Here is a 25,679-nt window from a genome sequence, read left to right as displayed (position 1 = left end):
TATGTTCTGTTTTGGCTGTGTTCAAGACATCTGAGCTGGAAGACTGAAACGTTGCCTCATCCAGGTACCAACATTATATCCACCAGAGGAAGGAAGCTGGTGTCTCCCACAAGCCTTGAAGTTTGTGAATAATGTAAAACTGAAGTCCTGAAGAAAATATTTTAAACTCGTGTGAATTGATTCAATCTTGGGTTGTAAATATTTCCAGGGTTGATATCTGGCTATTTTTTTTGTTTCTGTGTAATCCTAATTTTCTATTAAATAAATGTAATTTATAGTTTTAGCTTGAGTGATACAGGCTGACGTATTGGAGAGGACATTGAATAGCCCAAGCAACTTGGAGTGCTAAATATTCGGGTAACAAGTTTATTTGTTAATCCTGTCGCACACTTCAAAGCCTGAAGTGGCAAGTTTCATATCACAGGTCTATTTACAGAAACTGTATTTTGCTGCAAGCATCAATAACGGGATTACAGAGACAGCCCAACCATAACAATCAGTCGATGTTTGTGTTTGATGCAACAAAACCGATTTTATGCAATGAATTTGCTTCATTTGTGAAACAAGCCTTTTCGCATCATTAATGGGATGTTCTCTTTATTGGTTTGTGTTACAGGACAAACCAGTGCACCTCAAAATGAGCCAAACCAGAAGTGGGATGCACGAAATGGACTGTTAAAAGAAGGGGAAGGTGCGACTGTTATTTAATGAATTGCAATCAACTACTTGTTGAATGTCTAGTATTTAATGATTAGTTTATACAAAGTTTAACAAAATTAATCACTAACAAATATAAATATGTATAGAGGATCGAATTATGACCTTACTGTAATATTTCTCATTCATTTAAAACATTTTTTTTATAAAACAGAGGCTAATGATGGATGGGAACCAGAAAAGAATTATCCTCTGAATCACCTTCTGGCCCTTGGGGTCGTGATCACATTTCTCATATTTTCAGTAGTTGCAGTCACGGCTCTTTCTACATCTTGCCCCATCATGGATAACCAACAGTGAGTTCAGGCAGATCCTCTGCTTTATTTATCTCAGATTTGATTTCATTTTTAATGAAAAATCTGCCATTAAATCTCTCTGCTTTTCACATCCATTCATACACCAACACGCACAGACACCAACACAACCCCACCCTCCCGGGGCTGTGAACTCCTAGTTCCCCGAGGGCTGAACCCCCGCATCAGCCCAGCATGCTGTCTGCCAGCGCCCCCTGAGGAGCTAGGGCTAGGAGAGCAACTTGAAACATTGTACAGCCACCTGTACTGGACCAATAAGACCAGGCCTGTGCTACACCTGGGATCTCCCCTTACCCAAGTGTTGTATGTAACGTCCCCTCGGTATCTACCTTGTTCCCTATTAAAATAACAAATGGTGCATGCCAATAAACTCCCAGTTCTTTGCTCCTCCTTCCTGCTCCCATCTACACAACTTACTGTGCCTCCTAACTCAGTGTCATCTTCAAACTTGGATTTACAACTCTTCATTCCTTCATCCAAGTCATTGATATACAGTGTAAAAAGTTGAGGCTCAAGTACAGGTTACTGGGGAACGCCAGTTGTCACATCCCACCAATCAAAGAACACTCCCTGTATCCCTACTATCTATCTTCTACTTCTCAACCAATTACCAACCCAAGTCACAACAGTCTGATCAACAAGGTTCCAGTCAACCCATGGATCATGTTGCCCAGCCACTGAGTTCCTGTGAGGAGTCACATAAGAACATAAGAAATAGGAGTAGGAGTAGGCTATTTGGCGCCTGCTCCGCCATTCAATAAGATCATGGCTGATCTTCTACCTCAACTCCACTTTCCTGCACTATCCCCATATCCCTCGATTCCCTTAATATTCAAAAATCTATCGATCTCTGTCTTGAATGTACTCAATGACTGAGCCTCCACAGCCCTCTGGGGTAGAGAATTCCAAAGATTCACCACCCTCTGAGTGAAGAAATTTCTCCTCATCTCAGTCCTAAATGGCCGACCCCTTATTCTGAGACTGTGACCCCTGGTTCTAGACTCCCCAACCAGGGAAACATCCTCCCTGCATCTACCCTGTCAAGCTCTAAGAATTTTGTATGTTTCAATGAGATCACCTCTCATTCTTCTAAACTCTAGAGAATATAGGCCTAGTCTTCTCAATCTTTCCTCTTCGAACAATCCCCCCTCCACCATCTCAGGAACCAGTCTGGTGAACCTTCGTTGCACTCCCTCTATGTCAAGTTTATCCTTCCTTAGTTAAGGAGACCAAAACTGTACACAATACTCCAGGTGTGGTCTCACCAGGGCCCTATATAAGAACATAAGAAATAAGAGCAGGAGTAGGCCATACGGCCCCTTGAGCCTGCTCCGCCATTCAATAAGATCATGGCTGATGATCGACTCCACTTTACCGCCCAATCTCCATATCCTTGATTCCCCGTGAGTCCAAAAATCTATCTATCTCAGCCTTGAATATACTCAAAGACTCAGCATTCACAGCCCTCTGGGGCAGAGAATTCCAAAGATTCACAACCCTCAGTGAAGAAATTCCTCATCAGAGTCTTAAATGGCCTACCCCTTATCCTGAGACTATGCCCCCTAGTTCTAGACACTACAGCCAGGGGAAATAATCTCTCAGCATCTACCCTGTCAATCCCTTTCAGAATCTTGTATGTGTCAATGAGATCACCTCTCATTCTTCTAAACTCCAGAGAGTATAGGCCTATTCTACACAATCTCTCATCATAGGACAGTCCTCTCATCCCAGGAATCAATCTAGTGAACCTTTGTTGCACCGCCTCCAAGGCAAGTATATCCTTAGATAAGGAGACCAAAACTGTGCACAGTATTCCAGGGGTGGTCTCACCAAGACCCTGTACAATTGTAGCAAGACTTCCTTACTCTTATATTCCAACCCCCTTGCAATAAAGGCCAACATGCCATTTGCCTTCCTTATTGCTTGCTGTACCTGCATGCTAGCTTTCTGTGTTTCTTGCACAAGAACACCCAAATCTCTGAACACCAACATTTGAAAGTTTATCACCATTTAAAAAATATTCTGTTTTTCTATCCTTCCTACCAAAGTGAATAACCTCACATTTCCCTACATTATACTCCATCTGCCACCTTACTGCCCACTTACTTAGTCCATCTATATCCCTTTGCAGACTCTGTGTTCTCCTCACAGCTTACTGTCCCACCTAGCTTTGTATCATCAGCAAACTTGGATACATTACACTCGGTCCCTTCATCTAGGTCATTAATATAGATTGTGAATAGCTGAGGCCCCAACACTGATCCTTGCGGCACCCCACTAGTTACAGCCTGCCAATCTGACAAAGATCCATTTATCCCTACTCTCTGTTCTCTGTCTGTTAACCAATCCTCTATCCATACTACTATATCACCCCCAACCCCATGAGCCCTCATCTTGTGTAATAACCTTTTATGTGGCATCTTATCGAATGCCTTTTGGAAATCCAAATATACTACATCCACTCGTTCCCCTTTATCTACCCTGCTAGTTGCATCCTCAAAAAACTCTAATAAATTTGTAAAACACGATTTCCCTTTCATAAAACCATGTTGACTCTGCCTAATCATGTTATGATTTTTTAAGTGACTTGATACCACTTCCTTAACATTAGATTCCAGCATTTTCCCGATGACTGGCTTGTAGTTCCGTGTGTTTTATCTCCCTCCTTTCTTGAATAGCGGTGTTACATTTCCAATCTGCAGGGACCATTCCAGAATCTAGGGAATTTTGGAAGATCAAAACCAATGCATCCACTATCTCTTCAGCCACCTCTTTTAGAACCCTAGGATGTAGGCCGTCAGGTCCAGGGGATTTGTCGGCTTTTAGTCCCATTAGTTTCTCTAGTACTTTTTCTCTACTTATATTAATTACGTTAAGTTCCTCACCCTCATTAGACCCTTGGTTCCCCACCATTTTTGGAATGCTTTTTGTGTCTTCTACTGTGATGACAGATACAAAATATTTGTTTAACATTTCTGCCATTTCCTTATTCCCCATAATAATTTCTCCTGTCTTAGCCTCTAAGAGACCAATGTTTACTTTTGCCATTCTTTTCCTTTTTACACACTTGTAGAAACTCTTACAATCTGCTTTTATATTTCTTGCTAGTTTTCTCTCAAATTCTATTTTTTCCCCTTTTTATCAATTTTTTGGTCAACCTTTGCTGATTTCTGAAACTCTCCTAATCCTCAGGCTTACTATTATTCTTTCCAACATTTCAGCTTCTTTCAATCTAATGCTATCCTTAACTTCTTAAGTTGGCTACGGTTGGATCACTTTTCCCATGGAGTTTTTGTTTCTCAATGGAATATATTTTTGTTGAGAATTATGAAATTATAAATGCTAGCCACTGCTTATCTACCACCATATATTTTAATCTATTTTTCCAATTTACCTTAGTCAACTCGCCCCTCATACCTATGTAATTGGCTTTATTTAAGCTTAAGACTCTAGTTTCGCAGTTAGGCAAGTCACTCTCAAAATTCATGTAAAATTCTATCATATTATGCTCACTCTGCCCCAGAAGATCCTTTACTATGAGATTGCTAATTAACCCTGTCTCATAACACAATACAAGATCTAAAATAGCCTGTTCCCTGGTTGGTTCCATGACATATTTGTTCTATAATTGCAGTAAGATGTCTTTACTCTTATACTCAACGCCTCTTGTAATAAAGGCCAACATACCATTTACTTTCCTAATTGCTTGCTGTACCTGCCTGTTAACTTTCAGTGATTTGTGTACAAGGACACCCAGGTCCCTCTGAACACCAATATTTCCCAAACTCTCGCCATTTAAAAAATACTCTGCTTTTCTATTTTTCCTACCAAAGTGGATAACCTCACATTTGTCCACATTATATTCCTTTTGCCATGTTATTGCCCACTCACTTAGCCTGTCTATATCCCCTTGAAGCCTCTTTGCATCCTCCTCACACCTTACATTCTCACATAGCTTTGTATCATCAGCAAACTTGGATATATTACATTTGGTCCCCTCGTCCAAATCATGATGTGGATTGTGAATAGCTGAAGCCCAAGCATTGAAAACTGACATCCAGTGCATCCACTATCTTTATAGCCACCTCTTTCAAAACCCTAGGATGTAGGCCATCAGGTCCAGGGGATTTTTCAGATTTCAGTCCCATTAATTTCTCTTTTTTTTACCAATACTAATTTCTTTCAGTTCCTCATTCTCGCTGCAGCCTTGGTCTCCACTATTTCCGGAAAGTTTTTTGCGTCTTTTTTGTGAAGACGGACACAAAGTATTTGTTTAATTTCTCCGCCATTTCCTTATTCCCCATTATAATTTCTCCTGTCTCAGTCTGTAAAGGACCCACATTTACTTTAGCTAATCTTTGCCTTTTTACATTTCCATAGAAGCTTTTACAGTCTGTTTTTACGCCTCTTGCTAGTTTACTCTCATTCTATTTTCCCTTTCTTTATCAATTTCTTGGTCCTCCTTTGCTGAATTCTAAAATCCTCAGGCTTACTACTCTTTTTGGCAACATTATAAGCCTCTTCCTTTGATCTAATACTATCTTTAACTTCTCTTGTTAGCCACGGTTGGACCACTTTTCCTGTGGGGTTTTTGTGCCTTAAAGGAATGTATATTTGCTGTAAATTATGTATTAAATCTTTAAATGCCAGCCATTGCTTGTCTACCGTCATACATTTTAACATAGTTTCCCAATCTATCTTAGCCAACTCGCCCCTCATACCTACGTAGTTTGCTTTGTTTAAATTTAAGACCCTAGTTTCGGATTTAACTAAATCACTTTCAAACTCAATATAAAATTCTATCATATTATGGTCACTCTTCCCTAAAAGCCCCTTTACTACAAGGTTATTAATTAATCCTTTCTCATTGCACAATACTATATCTAAAATAGTCCAGTTGGTTCTTCAACATACTGATCTCGAAAACTATCTTGCATACATTCCATGAATTTGTCCTCCAAACTATTACTGCAAATTTGGTTTGCCCAGGTTATATGTAAATTAAAGTCCCCCATGATCACTGTCTTACCCTTGTTATGTGTGCCTCTAATTTCCTGATTTATACTCTGCCCTACATTAGAACTACTGTTTGGGGGCCTATAAACAACTCCCACCAATGTTTTCTGCCCCTTGCTGTTTCTTAGCTCTACCCAAACTGATTCTACTTCTTGATTTTCGGAGCTAAGATCCTTTCTCTCTACTATCTTCATCCCATCTTTTATTATCAGGGCTACCCCTCCTCCTTTTCCATTTTGCCTATCTCTTCTAAACATTAAGTAACCTGGAATATTTAGTTCCCAGCTATGGCCACTTTTCAACCACATCTGTGTTATGGCTATTAGATCAAACCTGTTCATTTCTAACTGCGCTATTAATTCATCTATTTTGTTGTCAATGCTTCACGCATTCAGATATAGTTCCCCTCGCTTTGACTTATTTTTATTTTTCCCTGATGTTACGTTAGTCACTGATGCCTTATTATTTTTGTTACTCTCTCTGTCCCTTCCTGACCCACTCTGCTTATTTTTATCCAAAATTCTACTCTGCTCCAGAGCCTTGACATTTCTCTCACTGCTTTTAAATTTACTCTTTCCTGAATTCTCCCACCCCCCCTTCATTAGTTTAAAGCCCTGTCTACTGCCCCTGTTATTCAGTTTGCCCGGACACTGGTCCCAGCCCGGTTTAATGGAGCCCGTCCCAACGGAACAGCTCCCTCTTTCCCCAGTACTGGTGCCAGTGCCCCATGAACTGAAACCCCTTCCTCCCACACCACTCTTTGAGCCACGCATTTAAACCTCTAATCTGTTTGTCCCTATGCCAATTTGCGCGTGGTTCAGGTAACAATCCAGAGATTATTACCTTTGAGGTTCTGCTTTTTAATTTGGATCCTAGTTCCTCAAACTCCCTCAGCAGAACCTCATTCCTAGTTCTACCTATGTCATTGGTTCCTACGTGGACCACGACAACTGGATCCTCCCCCTCCCACTCCAAGTTCTCCTCCAGCTGCGAGGAGATGTCTTTAACCCTGGCACCGGGCAGGCAACACAACCTTTGGAACTCTCGGTCTCGGCTGCAGAGAACAGTATCTATCCCCCTGACTATATTGTCCCCTACCACAACTACATTCCCTTTCACTCCCTCCACTTGAATGGCCTCCTGCACCATGGTCAGCTTGCTCATCCATCCTGCAGGCTTTTCCCTCATCCACACAGGCTGCAGGAACCTTAAACCTGTTGGACAAGGGCAAAGACTGAGGCTCCTCCAGCACTGCACCTGGGGTCCCCTTACCTTCCTGAGTTTACAGTCACACCCTCCTGTCCCTGACCACTAACCAGACCTGTACCACTACCTAACCTAAGGGGTGTGATTGCCTCCTGGATCAAGTGTCCAGGTAACTCTCCCCCTCCCTGATGCCCCGCAATGTCTGCACCTCAGACTCCAGCTCAAAAACTCTGAGCTGAAGTTCCTCAAGATGCAGGCACTTACTAGAAACGTGGCTGTCTGAGATCACAATGCTCTCCATAAACTCCCACATGCTGCAGTTACGGCACACCACCTGCACTGCCATCCCTATATGATTAATTAAATTTGTATTTAGGTAACTTAAGTTTACAGTGTAGTTTCTTGACTACTTATTTGATCTAGATTAAGTTAAGGGTACTGAAATTAAATATCTACTTGTAACACAAAGCACTAGAAGTAGTGGAGGCAAAAAGCAACAACTCCTTCCCCCTCTTCTCCAAATTCCCAAATAAAACACTTTGTTCAAGTCCACTCCATTTAATCCCGCTCTGTGCAAACCGCCAAGTGTACAGGTGATAGCCCGTGTCCCAAGTAGCCAGCCTCTCACTGTGCAGGGACAAAGACTGGGGCGATAGAAGATTGGTGCAGTATAAAAGCATCATGGCAGCTGCCAGGAAAGTGGGCACAGACCTGCCTGATGCACTGCTAGTGATCACACACCAGCTTCACATTAATGGAGTGGAAGCCCTTGCAATTCATGAAGGCAGTGGTGTCTCAAGGAGCCCGCAGGGTGAAGTGGGTGCAGTCACTGATGCCCTGGACTTAGGGGAACCCTTCAATCTGTGTGAATCCCAGAGCCCTATCCTGCTGTTTCTGGAAGTCTATGGGGAATGTGATGAAAGTGTTTGCTTTAACAAACAGTCAGTTACCTATTTAATGCAAGCATGGACTGCAGATTGACTGATGTTACTGATATCCCTGTGGCAGCCAGGAAGGAGCCAAACTAATACCCACCTCAATCAGTGCCAAAGGTCAGATCACCAGAGCTAATTTGTCTCTAATGCTTGCTGACCTTTATGTAGACTTTTTCACCGTTTTCAAACACTGTAATGTGTTTCCCCATTTTTTAATATTTGAATTCTCACAGATAATTTATATATATTTACAGCACAGTAAAAGGCCATTCGGCGCTGTTAGATCCGTGTATCTTGATGTTGTGTGTCCTTCAATAATTAGACAAGAGACTGCAGGGAACAATCAACAGGTGTTTACTGGATGAGGGTTACTCTAAAACTAATTGTACAGATCCCTACTCAGGTTTTATATACAGGTGTGGTCACTGCCGGTACTACAGTATACAGGAGCTGTAAAAAAGTAGTTCTCCCCTTAAAAAGGTACATACACTACAATTCCTCCCCTTTGAGATTAACAGTACCATAACATTCATTTAACAATTAAATATCAACTAATTACAATTAACACTTTTAACATGCAACATTAACTGAAAATAGTCTATTTATAAATTCAGTCTTTGGGGAGGCTTCCCGATCCTTTCTGGATAGCACCTTTCCTGAGTGTCTTGCTCTTGGTGCGGAGGCGATTCTGGCCCCCTGTCGTCGGTTGGTTCATCAGCTTCCGATGCTACTGTTTCTGGGGTAGATGCTACCTGTATGTCGGGTTCATCACCAGGTACACGAGACATGGGGTTGACTCGTTCCTGTGACTCTAGGATCTGGTCAACATGGCGTCTCACAATGTTCTCCCCAACATCCACTGTGTACATTAGTGGCCCCTGCCGTGTGCATATTGTTCCTGGTTGCCATTTCTCTGTTCGGCAGTCGTGGGCCAAGACTGGTTGCCCTACATTGAAGCTCCTTGTCGGCTTCTCATTGATGTGCTGGAATTGCTTATTCTCAACATCTCTTCGTACATTTGGTCTGAGCAAGTCCAGACGAGATCTCAACCTTCGGTTAAAGAACATCATGGCCGGGGTCTGGTTGGTGACTGCATGTGTCGCATTTCTGTAGGCTAACAGGAAATTGTCCACCTTATGCTGCGGTGGAATGTCGTCATCGCACATGGCCCTTACTGCTTTTTTAAAGGTTTGTACGAACCTCTCAGCCAATCCATTTGTGGCTGGATGATACGGGGCGGATGTGTAATACCTTACACCCCATTCCTTTTCATAAATCTTCGAAACTCTTCGGACACAAACTGTGGTCCGTTATCAGAGCAAATCTGCTCTGGCAAGCCGTTCCTGGCAAATATGGTCCGTAGGACTGCAATAGTTTTCTCCGTGGTGGTGGAGGACATTTTGATCACCTCAGGCCATTTCGAGTGCGCATCCGCGGCTATTAAAAACATTGAGTCCATGAATGGACCAGCAAAATCAATATGCACCCGTTGCCATGGAGATGAGGGCCACTCCCATGGGTGTAGAGGGGCATGTGGTGGTGCATTTTGGACCTTCTGGCATCCTGAGCAGCTCTTTGTCAGGTCCTCGATTTGCTGATCGATCCCCGGCCACCACACATAAGCCCTAGCAAGGCTTTTCATTTTCACCCCTCCCAGATGGCCTTCGTGAAGCTCATTGAACACTCGCTCCCTTAACTTGGGTGGAATTACCACTCGGGATCCACACATCAAGGTCCCCTGGCATACTGACAGCTGTTCTCTTCTGGATGAGAATGCTGGCAACAGTGAGTCGCCATGTGTTGGCCATCCCTTCACCGTCAAGTCATATACCCGAGACAGTGTCGGGTCATTTCGGGTCTCCTTCTCTATATCAGCGTTAGTTACTGGCAAGCGTTCAATTATAGTCGAATAAAATATTTCGAAAGGGTCCACTGCTGGTGCTTCCTCCGCAGTAGGCAGTGGCAGGCGTGATAGCCCATCAGCGTTTCCATGCTGTTTCGTGCCCTTATACTCGATTTCATATTGGTTCGCCCCTAGAAAAAGGGACCATCTTTGTAGCCGTTGCGCAGTCATCACCGGAACACCCTTCTTTGGATTAAAGATGGAGACAAGTGGTTGGTGGTCAGTCAGCAAAGTGAACTTCTGCCCGTGCAGATAGTGGTTGAACTTTTTCACTCCCCACACTAGGCTGAGGGCCACCCTGTCAATCTGGGCGTAGTTACGCTCGGCTGAGGTTAGTGACCGAGACGCAAAGGCTACTGGCCTCTCCGAGCCGTCCGGGAATTTGTGCGACAGCACCGCTCCAATGCCATAGGATGATGCATCACACGCCAACCGAATTGGTAGTGCTGGGTTGAAATGAGCCAACACCTCTTTTGATGTGATCAATTTTTTGCACTTCTGGATAGCTCGTTTACATTCGTCATTCCACTTCCATGGTACCCCCGTTTGCAGTAGGGTGTTCAGTGGGTGTAGTACGGTAGACAAATTCGGCAAGAACTTATGGTAGTAGTTCACCAGCCCGAGGAACGACCTCAGTTGTGACACATTTTCCGGTGCTGGAGCCTTGACTACTGCCTCAATCTTTTCAGGGGACTTATGTAACCCCTCTTCATCAATAACGTGGCCACAATACGAGATCTGCTTCTGGAAAAACTCGCATTTGTGGCGATTAGCTCGGAGCCCATATTCCTTCAATCTAGTGAGCGCCTGCTCCAGGTTGGCGAGGTGATCACTGTCATTTTCGCCCGTGACCAGGATGTCGTCCAAATAACACTGGGTCCCTGGAATCCCTTGCAGTACTTGATCCATTGCCCTTTGCCAAATAGCCAGAGCTGATGCTACCCCGAACACCAGCCAGTTGTATTGGTAGAGACCTTTATGAGTGTTGATCATGAGGTACTGTTTCGAGGCTTCTTCTACCTCCATTTGCAGGTACGCCTGGGCCAGATCAATCTTAGTGAAGCATTTCCCTCCAGATAGCGAGGCGAAAATATCTTCAATCTGCAGAAGCGGATATTGTACAGTGTGAAGGACTGGGTTCACTGTCACCTTAAAGTCCCCACAGATGCGAACCTTCTTTGGTTCCCCAGGCGTATTACTCAATGACCTCTTCATTACAGGAACGATGGGTGTAGCCCACTCGTTCCAGTCCACTTTGGACAGTACTCCTGAACGTTCCAAAGCTTCCAGCTCTGCTTCGATGGCTGGGCGGATCGCATAAGGTACCGGTCTGGCCTTAAAAAAAACTTTGGGCTTGCATTTTCCTCTATTTTGATCGTCGCTATTATGCCTTTTAGTGTTCCGAGTCCCTCCTGGAACACTTCTTGTGCGTCAGTTAGCATTTTTGACAGTCGTCCAGGTGTGACGTCGTCATCCCTTTTGGCATCTACAGTCAGTGCTTGTATGGAATGCCAATCTAGCTGTATCTTCTGGATCCATTCACGTCCTAGTAGTGGTGGTCCTCCATCTGTCAATACATATAGGTCCATTTTTGGTGTTTCCTTGCCGTTATATATAATGTTCACCCTTATTTTTCCTTTGGGGTAGACTTTTTGCCCCGTGTACATCTTCAAGACAATCTCTGTATCTCTCAAGGGTATATGTGAGAATAGCCGCTTGTAGTCCCTTCGGTTTATGACTGTTAGGGCTGATCCTGTGTCCAATTCCATTTTCACTTGGACTCCGGCTATCTTGAGCGTGACCCAGATAGTTTGGTGATCCTCCATTTTGATCACATTATGTAGTTTCAGACAACCCAGCTCCTTGCTTCCAGAGTCTGTATCACTTTTCTGTTCGTCTGCACTACTCTCCATCACCTTATGTACCTTCTTGTACTTCTCCTGTGGGGATTTCTTGCTGCGGGTTTTCTTTTCCGACCTGCAGACTCTTGCTATGTGTCCTACTTTTCCACACTGTCTGCACACTTGGTCCTTGAACCAGCAATCCTTATGGTCGTGTGTTGTTCTGCCGCAGCGATAGCACTTCACTGTTCCGCATAACATTTCATTTGTGCCATATTCTTGCGGTCTCCGTTGTATCTCTGCCGCACCCCGTGCTGCTGCTTCGTGTGATACTGCCATGCTGAAAGCCTTGTCCAGCTTAAGATCCTTTTCTGATAGAAGCCGTTTCTGGGTTCCTTCACTTTAAGGGACAAGTTTGTGTGTGGGCTTCAAAGTATCTGCTAGTCCTGTTCCAAACTGGCAGTGTTTCGATAGCTTGCACAGTTCCGTTAAAAACTCAGCATTACTTTCATCTTTATGCTGGTTCCTTTTGTGAAACTTAAATCTTTCCGCTATCAGCAGCGGTGTGGGGTTTAAGTGGTCCTGTAGGATTGACACTGTTTTCAAAATTATTTTCTACTGGCTTCTCTGAGGTTACTAGGTTTCGTAGTAAGCCATACGTTTTTGCACCCATTGAATTCAATAATACCAGCGCTTTCTTGTCATCTGGCACTTCATTCGCCTTGCAGTATACTTCTATGCGTTCGACATATGTCATTCAATCTTCGACTTCATTGTCGAACGCTGTGATACTGCCACTCTTCGGCATTTTATTTTTTGGTTTGGTTAGACTGGCTCAAAATGGCGTCTCCCGCGCTCTCCCTTCTTCTCCGCTGCGGCTCAAAATGGCGTCTCCCGCGCTCTCCTTTCTTCTCCGCTGCGGCTCAAAATGGCGTCTCTCGCGCTCTCCCTTCTTCTCCGCTGCGGCTCAAAATGGCGTCTCTCGCACTCTCCCTTCTTCTGCGCTGCTCGGCCCTTGAACACCGGCTGCACTCTGCGCGTTTTCCTGCGCGCCTCTCTCTCTCATTGACGCTGCTCGGCCCTTGAACACCGGCTGCGCTCTGCTCTCTCTCGTTGACGCCGCTCGGTCCTGAACACCGGCTGCACCCTGTGCGCTCTACCCTCTCTCTTCTCCCGTCGACGCCGCTCGGTCCTGAACACCAGCTGCGCCCTGTGCGCTCTACCCTCTTTTCCCGTCGACGCTGCTCGGCCTTTTTCTGTGCCGTCGGTCGGCTCTAGCCGCCGCTGTCCGGGGAGGGTCTGCGCCGTACCTGTTACCAGCCCGTTGCGCTGGACCACCGTGACTGGAGAACCAAGCCCAGCTCTCAACAGCCTCCCCTGCGATGCTCAAGTCTCCGCTGGATGGTCGACGCCCGTGCTTCTGGACTCGGCCGCCTTCTTTCACTGTTCTCCAGGAGCAAATCCCTGGGAGGTGATGCAGAGTTGCAGGTAGGTTTGAATCTTCTTGTCACCAATGTTAGATCCGTGTATCTTGATGTTGTGTGTCCTTCAATAATTAGACAAGAGACTGCAGGGAACAATCAACAGGTGTTACTGGATGAGGGTTACTCTAAAACTAACTGTACAGATCCCTACTCAGGGTTTATATACAGGTGTGGTCACTGCCGGTACTACAGTATACAGGAGCTGTAAAAAGTAGTTCTCCCCTTAAAGGTACATACACTACAGGCGCAACTGCTCCATGCCGGTGTTTATGCTCCACATGAGCCTCCTCCCACCCCTCTTCATCTCACCCCATCAGTATATCCTTCTATTCCTTTCTCCCTCATGTGCTTATCTAGCATCCACTTAACTGTGTCGATACTATTCGCCTCAATCACTCCCTGTGGTAGTGAGTTCCATATTCTAACTACTCTCTGAATTCTCTCTTGGATTTATTTGTGACTATCTTATATTTATGGCCCCTAGTTTTGGTCTCCCCCACAAGTGATAACATCTTCTCTATGTTTACCCTATCGAACCCCTTCATAATCTTAAAGAGCTCCATCAGGCTACCCTTTAGCCTTCTCTTTCCTAGAGAAAACTTCTCTTCATATCATATAATTTTTACATTTTCCATTATTATCTATATAAATAACATGATTTTTTAACATAGCTATGGGTAATTCCTGTCACCACTTTACATCAGTGATTCCTTGGTCTATATAGTGGAAGCTGCCTGTGTAAACACACTGTAATTACTCTGCCCCTCTCCTGGGGGTGCTACAGGGTCACTGCTGGTGAGAAGCTGCAATTACAGCTCGACGAGTTTACGGACAGTTCCAATTATAACTGTGGACATATGAATATATAATAGGAATATAAAAATAAGGACAGAGATATGGGGCTGAAATTCTTCCATAACACCAGGTTGTGTACAAATTAAAATACATATTGCTATTGCATCAATTGTATCAGATGGAGTTCTATTTTACTGTGTAGCATCTTGTTCATTATTTTTCCACACGTAAATCAATTCCATTCTGTAAGTTATGACTTTACCAGTGAGATTCATTACAGGAAAGATGTAATTGCCCTAGAGAGGGTACAGAGGAGATTTACAAGGATGTTGCCGGGACTGGAGAATTTTAGTGATGAGGAAAGATTGGATAGGCCGGGGTTGTTTTCTTTGGAACAGAGGAGGCTGAGGGGAGATTTAATTGAGGTGTATAAAATTATGAAGGGCCTGGATAGAGTGGATAGGAAGGACTTATTTCCCTTAGCAGAGAGGTCAATAACCAGGGGGCACAGATTTAAAGTAATTGGTAGAAGGATTAGAGGGGAGTTGAGGAGAACTTTCTTCACCCAGAGGGTGGTGGGGGTCTGGAACTCACTGCCTGAAAGGGTTGTAGAGGCAGAAAACCTCATCACATTTAGAAAGTACTTGGATATGCACTTGAAGTGCCGTAACCTACAGGGCTACGGACCAAGACCTGGAAAGTGGGATTAGGCGGGATAGCTTTTTTTCAGCCAGCACAGACACGATGGGTCAAATGGCCTCCTTCTGTGCTGTAAATTTCTATGATTCTAAGATGAGGTACAGTCCCCACGTCTTACAGCAGGTGCTTTGGTGCAAATGTGGTTTGCCCGCTACATGCGTTAGACAGTTTATTGAAGCTATGTTGCTTCTTTATAACCCTGACTGGAAGGATTTTTTTCCTTAACAAGTATTTCAGACAATTCCGTTTAAAGTCCATTAATCTCCATTGTCGCTAACTATTCGAGAAGAATCCCACAGTGATCAGGTACTGGGAGGCGCTGCTCGAACTCTCTAATTCTGGCCCTCTTTTCTCTGCTGCAAAAACACTAGTTATCTTGTAGTGTGTATGATTGTCATACTGACAATTGGATGTGACACACTCTTCACTTGCTTCCGTACTGATGCTGTCCACAGGATCAGTCAACTTTGCTCAGCTTCTCTTCTGCTGAACTCGCATGGCTCCATAACCCAGAATTATAACAAGGAACTGCACCTTAACATGGTGCAAACTATTCACTCCACACCGGTGTCTGTTTGAAACAGCCACCGCACTTAACACACTGAGCAGCAAATCTGTAACTGACAATATTGTTAACAGCAAATGGTTAGTGCTCTTTTCCGGATTTAAATATGGGCAGTTTAAGTGGCGAGAACTGTAAATGGTCATTTGATTTTTCGTTTATTATTTATTCTGGATAAAACATCTTTCACTATACGATTTTAGAGTGTTGCTGGTGAAGAATAAGTTTGGACATGCGTTATTTCGAGATGACAGAGGAGAGTCGGGGCCCAAACACAGGATGGAGCCATTGCCGTATACACAGCAGAAATTCTTCTACAAGTGAGTGATAGACTGCGTCCTCCAACTCACCATGGGCAGCAGTTCGGGAGATTGACTGGGTCCTAACCGTGAGCTCGGGCAGACTCTCCAGTTTCACTCTACCCCACAAAGGGTGAAGGATCAGTGTTCCCCAAGGAAACAGGCATTCCCATATGTTAAAGATCAAATTAAAAGCGTTATTGAAACTTTGACAGCACACAGGACACCGAGAAAGTCTGGACAGAACCTGGTCTGTATGATACATTGGATGTTTAAAAGGTATTTCCATCATTGTGCTTTCTGAATTGGGTTGCCAGGGGCTTGGCACATCAGCCAACTCATTCCCCTCACCCTTGTATCTTTCCTTCAGATTCATATAAATTGTCACCAGTCCAGCACTGCTCTCAGCAACACTCAGCACTTCAGGCAACATCTGGGGAGAAAGCACACCAGTTGACATTTCAGGTGCGAACTGCACTTCAGACTCTGATGGGCTAACATTTCTGGCTGAGATGTTTGTCAGTGTTGACCTTTTCCCATGCCATGAGGCAGGTGCACGTTAATATAAAATGACTTACCTGGCCAGGTTTCGTATGCCAGACAACTTCTTGCAGCATCCCCCGTAACGCCACTGGGTTCAGAACAGTGTTTGTTCACTCGGTAATATCCTGGCACCCCCTTCATTTCAGGGGAGATACCCATCCACTCCATAGCTTGTGCTCGGATATTCCCTCACACCCGTTGCTAGAGCCTCAAGTAACAGGTCACCAAAATGGCATTTCCTGTGGTTCCTAGACAGCATTGTTGTACCAGAATTGACACAGCATGTGAACCCCCCACTCCACCCCCTGCAACACTACAGTCACATTTAACCCTTCCCATGAAACAATTATAATTTAGAATGGTTGGATTCTAGTGATCATTAGTCAGTCAGTCACTGTGGGTGACAGGTTTCCAGGTGTCAGTAGTCTTGCTCACAGATATCCAAACTCCAGCCAAAGCCTTCTGTGCAGTGTGGGCAGACTGGTTGTAATTACATAGAATTTGCAGCACAGAAACAGGCCATTTGACCCAACTGGTCCATGCTGGTGTTTATGCTCCACAAAAGCCTCCTCCCACACCTACTTCATCTCACCCAATCAGCATATCCTTCTTCTACTTTATCCCTCATGTGCTTATCTAGCTTCCCCTTAAATGCATCTACACTATTCACCTCAACCACTCCCTGTGGTAGCGAGTTCCACATTCTCACCACTCTCTGGCTAAAGAAGTTTCTCCTGAATTCCCTATTGGATTTATTAGTGACTCTCTTATATTTATGGCCCCTAGTTCTGGTCTCCCCCACAAGTGGAAACATCTTCTCTACCTCTACCCTATCGAACCCCTTCATAATTTTAAAACCCTCTATCAGATCACCCCTCAGCCTTCTCTTTTCTACAGAAAAGAGCCCCAGCCTGATCAGTTATAAGTCTGATAGTTCTAAGTTCTCAGTCCTGGTATCATGCCTTTTTTGCACTTTCTCCAGTCCCTCTAACTCCTTTTCTAATATGGAGATCAGAACTGTTCACAGTACTCAGAGTGTGGTCTAACCAAGGTTCTATTCAAGTTTAACAGAACTTCGCTACATTTTAGTTCTATTCCTTTTTAATTCTATTCCTCTAGAAATATGCTAACTGGAGCTTAAAAAATGATTTGTATAGATTTAGCATTACCTTTTAGCACATATTCCATACCACTACTTATAAAACCTCAGATTGCCGTATGCTCTTTTTTAAAAACTTCATTGTGTCCTGCCAGTTGTAGTGATTTCTGTATCTGAACCCTTAGTTCTTCTCCCTGTTCCTCTTTTAAAGTTGCACCACTTAGTGTACATTTCCACTCATTATTCCTCCCAAAATGTATCACCTCACATTTCTCCATATTAAATTTCTATTGACTGCCTTTCTCGACAAGCCTAAAGACTTTCTGTGCTCCAAGTTCTGAAGTAAAGTATTCATTTCTTTTCTCCCATAATCATCATTGTTGAGTGGCTTCACACATCTTTAATAATCTTTTTCCTAGAGTGTTCATAAAGATCTTTGCTGTTTCCCTTTACCTTGGCTGCAAGCTTTCTCCCCCCATATTCCCTCTCAGCTCTCTTTACCTTTCTCTTTGTTTCTTGTGACTGTTGTGTCATTGGCTTTAGATTTGTCACCTGCTTTGTTTTTGCCCATTATTTCCAGTAATCTGAAACAACAGTCCCAAACATGACTGTTCCTTATCGCAGCCCCTGGACTGTCCTTGCTTCTCCACATAACTGAAGTTCCTCAACAGGGAGGGACAATGTGAAAAGAAAATCAGTGATTTATTCAGGACGAAGCTGTGAAGCATCAGGACTATGGACAGTGGAGGGCCTGTAGAATCGCTGCTACCTATCACAGTGTGCATTTAACTTGCAATTTGTCGGATATGCTACCTCAACATGCCCATATACACTGACTCTAGCCTGTTGTGCATCCCCCATTCACTTTGCCCACCAATGGCAGCCGTGCCTTCAGCTATCGAGGCCCCACCTCTGGAATGTCCTCCCCAAACCTCTCCTCTTTTAAGACTCCTTAAAACTTATTTCTTTGACCAAGCTTTTAGCCACCCCTCCTAATATCTGCTTCTTTGTCTTGGTGTCCATTTTCATCTGATTACACTTCTCTGAAGCACTGTGGGAAGCTCTTCTATATAAATGCAAGTTGTTGTTCACTAACAATAACACCTGTTATGGCGATAGAGAAGTCTACTGATGTATTGTGGATGAGACTTGAATTCACAAGCTTCTGACTTGGGCTGAGTGCGCTACCAACTGAGCCAAGATAGCACTTCATGCTACTTTCCTTTATGTCTGTGTGTCCTGTGCTGTTACTTCACAACTCTTACCTTGCCTTTGTGTACTTCCTTAAGTTGTGCAACTTTTACCAGACATCCAGCCAGGGCCTCCTCAGACTGTGAATGGTGTGGATGCACTTTGGTGCCTCCTTTGCATATGTGGAGCTAATCTCCCCATGTAAAAATCTGCTCATGTGTATCCATAATAGTTTGTGCAGCCTCTCATGGATAAATGAGGATTTTTCCACAAATATTGTGTAGTCCACAGCTGGATTAACAATATTTATACCACTTACCTCTTGTATCAGATGTTAAGTGGCTCCTAGCTGCTTGGCAAAATTCCAGTGTGATTGATTACTAGTTCTCCTTCATTGCTTAACTAAGCATTCTCAGAAAGCCTCACATTCCCATATTGTTCATGGTTCATTATTACGATGAAAAATGGGCATTCATCACATTTTACAGTATTAAAGTTGGGTTCATTATGTTTTCTGAAGCAAATAGAAAATCCATGCCAAGGAAAGAATTTGGGCAGAGATGTGTAATAATATTAAATGAATGCTACATATTGGACTTTTACAGAGATGGAGACCAGCTGAACAGTATGCTGGTTACCTTCCGAATGATTTACTGTGAGTACAGTGCAGGGAGAATTTTCCTCAGTATTAAATGGGTTGTGTGGAGTCAATAATAGAACATGTCAAGTGGAAGGAATCGAGCTAAGTCTTGGTGAGCAGATCTAGGAATATAGGTTTCCCAGCTGGATATTTCCAGTTTGTACACTGGAACTGAAAGAAACACTAATAAATATACTCACAATAGGAATATTTTATTAGATTATATGCAATGGATGAATTCTAAGTGGCAGTTCCACTGTAGTGTTGCCTGTATCTTTCAATATTTGTATAAATGTCAACAAAGGTGTTTATGTTTCAAATTATAGGCCACTTCTTGGGGGATTTCAGCACATTCCAGTAGAACACAGGAAGGGTGCAATTGATGGACAAAATAAGAAAATGAAAAGGAATCACAAAGTGACTTTTTTGAAATTCCCACAGCTCAAAATACACAAGAGAGGCAAACACCATGGGAGCAATGAGTCCATTTTTACTGAAAGCAAGAAAGACAGAAGCAAATCGTATGGTGACTTACCTATTGCACCCCCGCTCCCAGAACAATCATTCTGGAATCATTCGAATATGCTGGAACAATCTATGCCCAAACATCACTTTTCACCATATCCGACAGGTTCTAGAAAAGATTCTGATAATGCAGGACGTATGCCTTCAAAAGCAGTTAACATGAGGGAATACACAGAACAAACTGGCAGCTTGTATGCAAGTGGATATTCTGTCCAAAGGTCAAAAAAAGGAAGAGTTACAACAGAACCATCCTCTCCCATAATGATTCGCATCAATTCCCATTCGCCTCATCACAACCAGTTACTGCCCACCCAAGCCGATGACGTACAAGCTGTAGCCAATTCATCAATCAGATTGACATTTAATCAAGTTGATGATTGCGTACATGGATCCATCTCATCGCCACCCAGGCATACTGATATCAATGCGGATGGGGTCCCTACTTCACCAATTCAAACACTGTACCCACATGCTGATGCCAGTATACAAGGTACCTCCAGTTCTCCCATACAATTCCCATCCACACAAGTTGGCAATAATGAACAAGATGTATTTAATTATTTCACTGACTCAGTGTTCTTCCATGATGACAATGTGCCAAGTATGTATACATCTTCTATCCAAACACTGCCATCCCACACTGATGATGATATAACACACACATCTGGGCATTTCATTCAATCATTATCCCCCCATGCGACTGATAAAGTTCAAGGCATAGCTAGGCCTTCCTGTGTGGAGCAATACAGAGCACAAGATGATGATGTTCACTCACACAACTGGGGTGACTGTCAAAAGCCTATAAAAATACCTACAACTCGAATCTTCCATTCTACTGATAGAAGATCCTCCTCTCACATTAGATCCGTGTCAGTTAATCACAGAACAGATAGACACGTGAGAGAAAGAAAAACAAAATCTGTTGGCCAACAAAAATCATGTCCCTATTCACCTAGATTAAGTCTCAAAGAATCCACTGAATACACTTACTGTTTCAGTGAATCATCCAAACAAGTCAGTAATAAGCCAGTTACATTACAGCTATCATCCCCACATGTTCCTGGTAATATACAAGGAGTATCAAGTTATTCCAGCAGACCACCAAACACCTCAGCTGATGATAGTGAACGAGCTGTGTGTTATTCTCCTGTCCAATCGCCATATACCAATTCTGAAGGACACCAGGTACAAGATAACACCTCATCAATAAGGAATGATGCTCATCGAAAGCCAATAAAAATACCGATAACCCGAATTTTCCATGTCCCTCACAAAAGATCCTGCTCTTACACGGAATCACTATCAGTTAACCAGGTAGCAGATAGACAGACGAGAGCTAGCAGAGCAAGATCCATTACCCCACCAAAATCACGCCACTATTCTCTTGGATCAAGAGCAAATGCACAGTTTATATATCCTTATTGTTATAGTGAAGCACTGACACATGAGAATGGCAAAGATTCACTACATAGCCATGTTGCTGATAATACACAGCATGCGTCCAACTCTTCCACCCGACCGTTATGCACCCACGTAGTCGATGTACAATGTGTATCTAATTCTTCCACCCCTGTTAAACATAATGCACAAAGTACATCTAATTCTTCCTCTAGATCAGTGTCCTGTGCTGTTGATAAGGAACAAGGTATATTCAACTATATGTCTCGTTCTGCCATTCTTCCACCATCTACCCCTGTTGATGATAGTGTACACCAAATATCCAGACCTTCCAACCGTTCCCCATCTCCCCATAGTGATGTTAGTACAAGACATGGATGGAATTTCTCCATCTCTTCACCATGTTCCCATGTGGACGATAGTATAAACAGTAAGTCACCATGTCATTTACTGTCTATTGGCATTAATGATTCATCCATTAAATCATTGACCACCTGTGTTGACAACACAGAGAGTGCATCTTATTCTCCCTCTCAATCACTGTCCCCTCATACTAATGACAAACCAGGTGCATCTTACTCTCCTGCAAAGTCACTGTCCCCTTATGCTAATGACAAAGCACGTGTATCTTTTTCTCCTACACAGTTACTGTCCTCTCGTGTCAATGACAGTGCACGGGTATCTTATTCTCCCACACAGTCACTGTCCTCTCATTTTCATGATAATGTACGAAATGTATCCAATTCCACCACCAAATCAGTATTCACCCGTGTTGAAAATAATGCACAAGGTGTAGTTCATTCTTCCAACCAATCACTGCCCATCTATGTTGGTGACAATGAACAAGGCGCACCCCATGTTTCCATCAAATCACTGCCCATCCAGGTTGGTGACAAAAAACGCAGTGTATCTCATGTTTCCTTCCGATCACTGCCCACCAATTTTGGTGACAATGAACCTGAATCTGCCACTCATATTAATGATCATGTACAACATGTATTTAATTCTTCCACCCAGTCACCATCATCCAATATTGATAACATACAAAGTGTCCTGCGTGTATCCAGACATTCAATCTCTTCCCATTTTGACAGTGGGGTATGGAATGCATCCATTTATTCACCTGATCATCTTTATTATAATGCAAGAACTGTATTCAACTCTTCCAGCAATTCACTATTCATCCCTGCCAATCCTGACACAGGATATATATCCAGTTTTTGCAATCATTCACCATCCATCTTTGTTGGTGATGTTTTACAAGATGCATACAACTTACCCATGCAATCACTGTCCACTCATGTCGAAGATAATCTGATAGATAGTTCTTGTTCTTCCACCCAATCATTGCTCTCTCATGTTGCTGGTGAGGCACAAGATCTGTTGCATCCTTCCATCCAATCACCGTCTTCCAATGTTGCTGCTAACAAACAAGGTGGAACCGGACTTTCAATCCATTCATCAATTTCTCAGGTTGATAGTAATAAACAAAGTATATCTGATTCTGTCACCCATTCATTAGCTTCTAATGTTACTGATTATCAACATAGTGGATCCAGTTCTCCCAACTATTCATCACTTCCTTATGTAGGTGGCAGTGTGGGAACTGTATCCAAACCCACCAGCAATTCACTGTCCACTCATGTTGATAGTATTGCACCAGCTGTATCTAACTTACCCATCCAATCACTGTCTACCCATGCAGATGACACTACGCAAGGCGTTTCTCATTCTCTGTCCCAATCACAGTCTACCCATGCAGACGGCATTTCTCATTCTCTGTGCCAATCACGGTCTACCCATGTAGATGACACTATACAAGGCGTTTCTCGTTCTCTGTGCCAATCACGGTCTACCCATGTAGATGACACTATACAAGGCATTTCCCGTTCTCTGTCCCAATCACAGTCTACCCATGCAGATGGCGTTTCTCATTCTCTGTCCCAATCACGGTCTACCCATGTAGATGGCACTATACAAGGCGTTTCCCGTTCTCTGTCCCAATCACGGTCTACCCATGTAGATGACACTATACAAGGCGTTTCCCGTTCTCTGTCCCAATCACGGTCTACCCATGCAGATGGCGTTTCTCATTCTCTGTCCCAATCACGGTCTACCCATGTAGATGACACTATACAAGGAGTTTCCCGTTGTCTGTCCCAATCACTGTCCACGCATGCAGATGACACTATACAAGACATTTCTCGTTCTCTCTGCCAATCACAATCTACCCATACAGATGGCGCTTCTCGTTCTCTGTGCCAATCACAGTCTACCCATGCAGATGGCATTTCTTGTTCTCTGTGCCAATCACGGTCTACGCATGTAGATGACGTTTCTCGTTCTCTGTCCCAATCATTGTCCACCCATGCAGATGGCCTTTATCGTTCTCTGTCCCAATCACTGTCCACTCATGAAGGTGACACTATACAAGGCGTTTCTCGTTCTCTGTCCCAATCACTGTCTACCGGTGTTGGTGAAAATAGACGAGGTGTATTACAAACATTCAGAACATCCAGTTCTTCACTCCATTCCTATTCTCTGCATGACTGTGAACAAAATATTTCCAGTTCTTCCATCCATTTACCATCCGTCCATGTCAAAGATAATGCACTAGACGAATTAAAGTCTTCCTCCAAATCACTGTACACAGATGTTGATGATGAACTTACAACTTGTAGACTATCAACACTGTCTACGCAAGTGGCAGATAATGCACAATGCACATATTCTTCTGCCAGATCACCATCAATTCCTGTTCAGGATGATGCAAGAGGTGTATCTATATCTCCCACCCATTCACTGTGCACCTTTGTTAACTACAGTGCACAAAGTCCATCTCATTCATCAAGCCAAGTGCCATCTTCTCATGTTGTTGAAAATATACAAGGTGTGTCTGCTTCTTCCACTCAGGTTTGCACCTGTGTTGATAATGAGAGAGATGTTTGTTCTCCCACATCACTGTCCACTCACAATAATACAAAAGGTGCCTCTCATCCCTCAACCCAATCATTCCCCAATAATGTTGATAACAGACAATGTGTATTGCATGAAATTAGGCCTCCTGTCAATTCACCATCCTCTCACGGTGATCACACTGAAAGAACTGCAGCCAGTTGTTCCATGCACTCACTATCCACCTCTCTCAGCAAGAATCTATCCAAGTCTCCCCCAAAATCACCATCAATCTATTTTAATAATGGTCAGCAAGATGTATCCAATTCATCCATGCAATCACAGCACCATTATGGAACAGATCATAGACAAGACTTCTCTCATTCTTCCTACCAATCAATGTTCACCCTTGCCCATAATACACCAGGTATATCCAATTCTTCCAAGTGCACCTACATTGACTCCAATGCACTAAGTGGTTCAAGTTCTTCTACCCTATCACTGTCCTCTTTTACTGTGGATAATTTACAGTGTTTACCGTGCACATTCAACCAAATATTTGGCACCCATATTGATGATGACATTCAAGGTGTATCTGCGTCTTGCACTCCGTTCACCCGTGAAGATAATGAACAAGCTGCATGTCCTTCCACCAAAACACAGCTCAATCCTGTTAATACCAATCATGATGATGATGATATCAGACAAGGTTCATTACATAAATCCAGACCTTCCATCCATTCACCGCCTTACCATGGTTATTATGGTGCAGGACCTGCATCTAGTTCTTCTGTCCATTCACTATGGTCCAAAGCTGAAAAGAGTGTGAAAAGTGCATCTAGTTTTTCCATCCATTCTCCATCTGGTTCTGTTGATCATAATGCAAGACCTGCATCTAGTTCTGTCCCTTCACTGCCCAAAACTGAAGAGAGTGAGCAAACTGTATCCAATTCTTCCAACCACTCACTATCCACCCTTGTCAGAGAGAATATATTGGGTCTATACAAGTCTTACCCCAAGTCACCATCCACTGATGTTGGTGATGGCCAACAAGTTCCTTATATTCCAGCCACCCAATCATCGTCTGCTGACATGGCAGATAATGTACAAGCTACTCCTTCTTCCACCAGGCCACTGCCCAATCCCATTAGTAAAAATGTACGAAGTGTATCTCATTTATCCACTAGTATTACTGATAAGCAAGTTTTCAGACCCTACATCATCCATTCACCAACCTCCCATGCTATCCATGATAATTCATTAGATGTAGCCAAATCACTGTCTCCCAATGATAATGATGATCAAATTGTATTCAATTCATCTACCCAATCATGGTCGGCTCACGTTAATAGTAATGCACAAGATGCATATTATATCCAATCACTATCCACCCAAGTGGGTGATAACTTGCAAAGCCTTTCTCCTCCTTCCCCCCAATTACTGCATACCCATACTGATAACACAAGAGGCGATATTTCATCCACCCAGTCCCAAACCACTCGTGTTAGTAATAAACCACAAACTGTTTCTCGTTCATCCACCCAGTCCAGATCCAGTCCGGTTAGTAATAATCTACCAGGTGGTTCCTATTCACCCACCCAGTCCAGGTCCAGTCCG

General features: G+C 43.4%; 1 long non-coding RNA gene across 1 annotated transcript; it reads left to right on the top strand.

Annotated features, from left to right (window-relative positions):
* Positions 1–587: 587 nt before the first annotated feature.
* LOC147111387 (uncharacterized) lies at positions 588–20,331 on the top strand. The gene is made up of 4 exons (XR_015079677.1): positions 588–691; positions 872–1,013; positions 15,676–15,792; positions 19,571–20,331. It is a non-coding gene; the product is annotated as an uncharacterized LOC147111387 (long non-coding RNA).
* Positions 20,332–25,679: the final 5,348 nt, after the last annotated feature.

The sequence above is a fragment of the Somniosus microcephalus genome, chromosome 10 (genome assembly GCF_052327205.1).
Source record: "Somniosus microcephalus isolate GS21.2 chromosome 10, FLI_Smic_1.0, whole genome shotgun sequence".
NCBI classification, from domain to species: Eukaryota; Metazoa; Chordata; class Chondrichthyes; order Squaliformes; family Somniosidae; genus Somniosus; species Somniosus microcephalus.
Note: the sequence above shows the minus strand (reverse complement) of the source record. Positions and strands in the feature narration are given on the sequence as shown.